The sequence below is a fragment of the Papaver somniferum genome, chromosome 1 (assembly GCF_003573695.1).
Source record: "Papaver somniferum cultivar HN1 chromosome 1, ASM357369v1, whole genome shotgun sequence".
Lineage (NCBI taxonomy): Eukaryota > Viridiplantae > Streptophyta > Magnoliopsida > Ranunculales > Papaveraceae > Papaver > Papaver somniferum.
In genome coordinates this window covers 121,645,238-121,653,977 of record NC_039358.1, presented here as the reverse complement: position 1 = coordinate 121,653,977, position 8,740 = coordinate 121,645,238, and positions in this window count along the sequence as shown.

Sequence of the window (8,740 nt, the reverse complement as noted above, 5' to 3'; positions counted from 1 at the left end):
CTTTTTGTTCCCAAGTCCTTAGTATTCCACTTCGAACCTGTAAATCAAAGACAAAAAAAGAAACGTAAAAAGGAACAAATAAAAATAAAAAATAATAAAAACCTAAAAATTCTACCTAAGCACAAATCCGCGTCGGCGCCGCCAAAATGATTAAAGATTTTTCGTGGGGTTGTAGTAATGAGGTTCAAACTCTCGGACTTGTGAAGGATAATTGTTTTAGAAAATAAATATATATACAAATATATTGACAAATTGGTAGAGAGGTACTGGGACTAAAGATTCGGCCATTTTTCATTTTCAAGTGGTTCAGAATTTAATTCTAGGCGATTATAGTTCAAAACAAAACAAATATTAACTCTAGTTTATTGCCAAGATAGATTTTATAAAATATTACTTGTATTTCTTAAGCATGGCATATCAAAAATCCCTAGGACTAAGCATACTCCATCAAATGAAATCACAAGTAATTAATTTAAAATCTTAATTCAATTAAAATTAGTGCAAAAAAAATAAAAGAATTAATGAAATTACCACATGAATGAAATTCGACCTCCTCCGTCGTCCCAGTGTTGGGTTTAGCTCATCATGATAAAAACACGCTCAAAATATTTATTTATTGCTCAAATGGTGTTTACAATGAAGAGAAAAGGAGAAAATGGTGTAAAACTGTAATCTGCGACCCACGGTAAGTGTCACAAATGAACGATAAAAGAGAAGTGCTATTGTCGCTGTGGTTCTAAGACCCACACCTACGACCCACGCCTGTGAGTCTTTCTCACTGTTGATAAACCACTGCCCTTGCGAGTCCGTTCTTCATCTTCATCACGAACAGCAGCAGCAGCAGAGAGAATTCGTGATTCTTCCTCTGCAGCTTCCTCTCTTCTCCTCCCAACTCTCGACAACCCTTCCAGGACTCATGTAGCTACTATTTATACATTTTAGGCGCATCAAATCTCTCCATTAATTCCTCAAAATCTTCACAGTAAAGGAAAATTATTCTTGGGAATAATTTCCTATTTTCTTTCTATGCATGCGTTAATTGTCCTGAAAATTTCCACAATATGTTGATACGCAACCTAGGAGAATATCTGCACTTAATTTCCACAACCCATGCAGCATCTTCACGTAATTTTCTTTCCAAGTTTAACCGATATCTCTTCTTTCCTGTTTTAATCGAGAATCGATTATCAGGCCACAATTTGATCGATCCCAACCACCAAAATATCTTCTTATATACATATCACATATACCCATTAAGTTTCAGCGATTTAATCACCTTAAAACACCTTCAAAAATCGATTGGCAAATCTGCCAGTACATAAAGAAATTTTCCCGCCAAATATTATTTTCAAATTCTGGGAAGAAAGTGACCTCCCCCTAATCCTTCCCTGGGGTCCCTTTAGCAATTGGGGTGGAATTAGTAATTTTTCTGGATTCCTCGGGCACATTTCTGGGACGCTTCCGGTGCATTTCTAGGGTGCCTTTAGTACTCTATCCTAGGGTATAAAACACCACTTTTTGAGCCAATATCGCCGCAAGAGCTTATTTCTCTAAAAACATCTACAAGAACACAAAATAACACAATAAGTACTTAATCGAGTCTAACAATACAGAAAACTGAGAACAAAATAGACACATAAATGCGTCTATCAAATACCCCCAAACTTATTATTTGCTAGTCCTCGAGCAAATTTATTCTAGAAAGGAAAATCATTTGAACCCCTAGGTGGCCCTAGTGGCGGAGTGTTGTCTCCGGAGCGTTTACCAGAGGTGTACCCACAAAACCAATACTCCAGACCCTGGCTATCTACGCAGAACCTTGGAAAGCACTAAAGAACCTCCTTGGTTGGCATACAATTATTGACTCTAAGAGGAAGAACCCTGATGCGAAATTCCAATTGCTGTACACGAGTTTGCACTCAAGCATACTAAAATTCATATAAGTGACAGAGCTCTACTAAGATAGTTTCACGATGGACATCATACTCGGAGTCAGACTAATCACATGAAAAGATTAAGAAGATGGAAAAAGAAAAATGTAGATGGTTGAAAAGCGAACGGTGTTTCCCATATCTGTCTGAAGGCCTCTGCCAAGATGATCCTAACCTAAATGACTGAGATACCGGTCCGACTAATATTAACACACTGGCATATACAAGGGAACCAGTGGTCAACAACTTAAATCTAGATCAACAAACTGGAAAATACAAGGGAACCAGCAGTTGACTACACATAACAATAACCATTTTTTTTTATTTTTTAACTTAACGGCATGAATAGATCTTTTGATCCAAGCGCATGCTTCTTGTCAGCAGATTACACGATAGTTCCCACGGGTCCTGCATTCCACGCTTGCTTAGGCGACGGAAACAGGGAGAACACACACATATTGCTATCCAAGTGTTAATACTTATTCCGATTGGTCTAACTGGTCCGGTTTTTTTTTTTGGTAACTCAGTCACTCTAATTCACCCTAGCAGTGGTAACAACTTGAATCGTGTGCCCCACCAAATCACTTGAAATAAAAGAAAACTGAAAAATAGAAAGTGAAAAGGACTCGACGAGATATGGCGAAACTATCATGTTATTTATAACACCTGAGCTCTGTGCTTTTATGAATAGACTCTATAGATGTTTCCATCTAGTCAGATTGGTTCCTCAACTCCTACAACCAAAATGCTTCCATCCACTTAGATTGGTTAGTGTCATCCTAAATACGCATAAATTTCTAGGCTCTGGAGTTTATTTATTCATACTGCAACTAAAAAGTTTCTCCCATACCCCCAAACTTAAATCTAACATTGTCCTCAATGTTCTAAAGATGAAATTAAAAGCATGAACAAGGAGAAACTGTTACCATTTGAAGCAAAAGAGATAAGGAAAGATATTACCGTGTTGCATGAGATTGGGTTACCTCCCAAGAAGTGCTAAGTTTAAAGTCTTCAGCCAGACATCGGAAAGGATTAGTCTACTCGAACCATAAAGTAACAGTCGAAATAACTGTGGGTCTTCAAAACGAAATAGAGCTGACCAAAGGAAACTACAATAACCCAAGAAAGTGAACAAGGATAACATGCCCTTATCTAGTTTCCTGATTAAGATATTTATATCTAATTGTGGTTCAGGTTCAGGTTCTATGAAAGGGTCTAAATAAAATATTTTCCTCGGATGCATTTCCTCATAGGTTGGATCCAAATTATTAGGTCCTAGAGTCTGGAAAAACTCAAATAAGAACTTAGAATCACAAAATAATAATAACCTAAATAACTGAGGATCCTCTAAGTCAATCAGGTTTGACTTACATAATTGACCACAGTGAGAGTAGTGGTCATTCTTAAGCAAATGTGTCGATTCTAATTTCCTAAAGCATTTAAGTCTAGTCTCACAACTTAATATTCGACACATTTGGAAATAAACGTTCCCACAGTTGGAAGAAAACTATTTGGTGGGAAAACAAAGTCAATCTGGGGATCATAGCCTGGGAAAACTGATGAGTGCTAAAAAGTGCATATTTCTATATATTTTTCTTGGCATTTAACTCATCTTTTGTGCATTAATTCTACATTTATCCCATATTCTGTGTTTTCGTTGTTTTCAAGAATAAATACTTTTCTTAATTAATTTTGCATTTTTAGGTACTAAATAAATCCTGGTTAACTCAGGGAGCAAAAAGAGCAAAGAAACGGCAAAGACTCTCGCTAGGAGGAAGCGAAGAATGATGTTTGCAAGAGCCGGATCAACTAGAAGTGGGCTTGAAGAGAAGAATTGTTCTTAAAGAATATATGGGCTTGGCATACCCAAGGCCCAAAACCCTTACCCAAATCCATTTCCATTATCCATACCCATTTCCATGAGAGCCGTCAGATTGGATCCATCTTGTCATCCAACGGTCGCCTCATCATTGTGCATCAAAATCCAAAGCTCCGGTCAAACACCATAGTACCTAACTCCATCTGGAGCCGTCATCTTCGTTGTATCACTTAATCCAACGGTCGCTCAGAGCCTTCTTCTATCTTGCCGTTAGATTCAATCTGAAGTTGATGATCCAACGCCTTCCACTCGTTGTTCATCAAACTCCGCTGAACCTGACCAACACCTAAACATCAAACCCATCGACCCAAAACAACCCCCCTTCTTCTTCCCCAAAATTCCATTCTCCCCAAAAACCTCTTCCTCCCCCGACAGTTGCAGTCATCACCTCACCCATCGCCACCATCACCTCCCCAGCCGACCATCATCAGAACAACCATACCCTAGTTACTCTCCTTCTTGTTCTTAGCACCCACCACTCTTAGGTGCTACATCCAAGACAGAGATGGAACTAGGTTTCACAGTGGAGAGAAGAAGGAAATTGGAGCAAAGCGTTCGAGTAGCAGAACAAGTTGAAGCATGATCAGCGCTCAATTGCAGAGGGGACAGCAAATTCAGAGGGTATGGTGAGTTTTTTTCCCAAATTCCTATAAACCCTAATTTTGTTAAATTTGGGGGTTTGGTGTAAAAACCCTAATTGGGTGTTCTGATTATAAATAGAAAGTGAGGGTGTAATGTTTTGGATATGCTGGAATAGCCAGTGTCATTTGGTTTGATTTTGGGGATAACTGGATTAGCCAGTCTCTCCAATTTTTGTGATGTTCCATTTATGTTCACTGTGATGTTTTATGTTTAATACTATGTGATGTTAATGTTTAGTTCCTCAATTGTTCTAAGTTTATCCACTGTTATGTGCTTCCCATGTCATGTTATTGTGTTTAAATTCATGTTTTGTTTCACTGTCAACTGTTAATGTTGTTTATCTTCATGTCTATCATGTTCTGAACCTCAAATGCTAGGATTAGATGAAGTTATGAACCAGCTGAGATAGTCTTCATCATGTGCAGCTCATGTTCAGTGTTGCTAAGCCCTTAGACTAGTTGTGCTTTAATCAGACAATTAGCACTTTGGTAAGTATTTTAGCTGTGATTAGAATATCCCTTAGGTTAATGGTGGATTCAACGTCCTAGTGATCATCCTCTTGTCTTCATTGTTTTCTTATTTCTAGTTCACTGTTTTCTTCACATCACTGCCCTTGGCTTAGGCCTTGGTTTTTACACCTGTCATTTTATTGTCTTTGCTTCACTGTTTATCTCCATTGTTGTTTGCTGTTTTGTGCCTTTCTTATCACTTGTTGTTCACTGTTAGTGGTGGAAGTTTAGGTTAGAATTCATGTAAATTGAGCTGATTGAGAAATGGAGGAATTTAGTGTCCACTGTTGCTTGTGATTGATTGTGCTGTTAAAAGACAGTCAATGCTAGGAGTAAAACAGTTGGACAAGCTTCTTCTCCTTCCATTCCATTTATGTATGCCCTGGAACATAGGCAGGCTAGAACCTCCACCTAGCTCCATTAGGGACAAGGATTTAACCAAAAACAGCCACTGCCTAGCATCTTTCCTGTTCTTCTTTGTTATCTATCTGTTTTTGTGGCTTCTTATCACTGTTTTTATAGCTGTTTTGTGCCCTGTTCTTCCTTTGCCTTTGGCCCTTGGCCATTGCCTTTGATTTATCACTGCCATGCCATTGTAAATTCGCATCCTTTTTCCCTGTGTTGCTTCCATGTATATGCCATTGTCACCTTCACCATCGTCATTGTTGTTTGCTGTTTGCTTTTGCCATTGTAAATATCCATGTTTTACCTTGGCCTAGTGCTCTGCTGCCTTGTTTAGCTCCAGCTGCACTAGGTCTTTTTGGCTTTTCTGCCCTTTTCCTTCCCTGGCCTTGCTGCAGTTCTCCCCCGCTGCTACTACTTGCTGTTGCTGCTGCTGCTGTGCACTGCTTCTGCTGCTGCTGAAGCCACCACTGCTGCTGCTCCAGGTCCAGTTCAATTCTGGGCTACAAGTCCAGTCATTACAAAAGCCCACTGTATCTGTTTAGAAACCTAAGGCCCAACGGCCCAATTCACATCAAAAGACATTGAGCCCAATTCACAGTCACTGTTAGCCCAAGGCCCAGTGCAATTCAAAAGACCAAAAGCCCATAAGTTCACAGTCAATCCAAAAGCCCACTGAGCCCAAAACCATTTCATTGTTACAAAAACCACTAAGCCCAAAGCACAATTAGAAGCCCAATAGCAATTTAGAGCCCAAATAGCTAGAAACTCCAAACACCCCCAGTCTCTGTGGATCGACCCGTACTTGCACGAGCTACAACCGACGACCGTGCACTTGCGGTATTACTGTAGGCCCGTTTTTATCGCTTAATTTTCACACACCTTCGGGCCCACCAAGTTTTTGGCGCCGTGCCGGGGACTCGGTTTGTTTCTCTAGTAGTTTTATTAGCTATTTTTTCTTTCACTCACTGCATAGCATTTGCATCTGCATCTGCTTCACTTCATTTGCTGTTGGACCTGCTGTTCTGAACCAGTTTTTCCTCCGCTGGGACGCCACCAAGGAAAGAACCAAAGCCCAACTGGGTTTTTGCAACAATATCAGAGCAGCTGGGCTGTGCTAAAAAGGTAAACCCATTCAGAGAACCCGAATTGTGGGCTTCCAATTTTTAATTGTGGGCTTGTAATATTAAAGCCAATTTTTGGGCTTTTTTTTTCTGTTGGGTTTGTAATTAATTTTTGTGGGCTTGTTTGTTTAATTTGTGGGCTTGTATTTAATTTTTGTGAGCTTGTTTAATTTGGACTTGTATTTTGTATTCTGGGTTTTTAAACCCAGCTGAGCTTGTAACCGATCACGCTAGGTTAACTCGTTAGTGGGCCGAGTACCCAAATTCTAGGCCGAGATTTTGGACTCAGTTTCACCAAACGTTTTCAAACCAGCTGAGCCAAAGCAAACACAAAATCAACAGTGGGCTTGCTCCCAATTTCAAAAACCAAAACTTTTTCCCATTCAAAAACCAAATTTTACTTGCTCCCATTTTAACAAACCAAATTTTTTCTTCTTTAACCCATTAAAACCAAACTTGCTCCCAAATTTTAAAAAAACCAAAAAATGTCTCCCACCAAAACCAAATTTTTCCCAAAAATCCAAACCCTTTAAAAACCAAATTTTGAGCTTTGTAAACTCTTTACTTAGCCTTTGAGCCCAATCATGTCTAGATCTTTTTCTACAGTTGGGGAGCACAACAAATCCTTAAGAGAACTTGCATATGGACAAACTTCACGTTATGAACCTTCCACGGACCATGATGTCAATAGTTATAAGAATTATTATGGACATTCTCAAAGTCCCGAGCCTCAATACATGAACCCTAATGACTATTCACACATGCATCATTCGTCACAACGTGAAAATGAACATATTGCTAGTGCCTCACTCACACAATCATCTCTTTTGGACCAATTAGAAGCTCGAGTCGCAGCTTTAGAAATGCAATCACATGAGGAATCTGTCACATCTAATTTTCCTAGGCAACCTGAAATCTATGCTTGTCCCGCATGTGGTGGCTTAGACCACATTATTGCGAATTGCTATATTTTCCATGAATTTAGGCGGACTAGAGAAATTCCAAGGTTTGAAGAACCTACAGATTATTATGCTGGTAGTTATTGGGACCATAATAAACCTTTTGTAGGTTGCGATCAATCATTTATAAACCCTAACGACCATCCACCCATGTATCAATCAACACCATGGGAAGACGAACAATTTCAAACTCCCATGAGTTTTAGTGAGCAACTTCTGATGGAAGCTAAAAATCTCCTCAAACGAACCACTGCTAGTTTAGAAATGCAAACATTGAATGATCATAGCAGCATTTTTCTCCCTAATGAAGTTAATTATGAAAATAGTGTTTTTAACCCTACTCATGCTAGTAACATTGAACATGAACCTAATCTAGAGGTAAATGAGTGGAATAGAAACACTATGGTTTTTAGGGAAGCACACTCTTGTTTTGTTGAGGATGATAATAATTGTGATGTTATATTAGAAGAACATGTCTATGCTGATGATGTTATGGAACCCTTGGGTTCAAATACATTAGGCTTCTCTGCCCCGACCTTAATGAATGATATTTCTTCTAGTATTCCATGTTATGTTTCCACTGATTTGCCGATGCATGAGGATAAATCTGTTGATGATGTTGATGATTCTGATTGTGAACTTGCTAATTTGATTGATGATTGTGAGCATGATGTGACATGTGTAGATGATTTAGGAGATTTTGATTTGATTGATAATGATGTGCCTATTCCTCTACATAAGTCACAATCTGATGGCCTTCCACCCAACCAAGATTTGGTTTGTACCATATTGTAAAACCAATTTTTCTGAGAATGCCTAATCTAGGTTTGGAACTGTGTGCTTCCCAAGTCCTCTTGGACCATTTTGCATCTAAATATAATATCTTTGAGGAACCACAGTTGGAAATGGCATGTTTGCCCGTCCATAGCAAAGTACAGTTTGAGTTAGATCTTGTGCATGAGGAACCCCCAAAACTGCGCGATTTTGTTTTCAAAATTATATCTTCTGTAAAATCCAGGTTTGGGGTAGCTCATTTGGTTTCACACTTCACGTGCTTTTCTTTCATGTGTGAAGTTGTTGAAACCGCTACACTTTGTCTTTTGGGTTGATCCTCAACTCTTTAGACTTTTGGTGTATGGTGAATTTTTTGTATATAATCCAGTAGATAAATTTTAAAACTTTTTGGTTTCTTTTGTATATATTTTTGTTAATCCAATATGATCTAAGTTGACAATGTTGGATTCTAGCCGGTGAATAATGGAGTTCGGTTCGTGTTTTCGACGAATCGGGTATT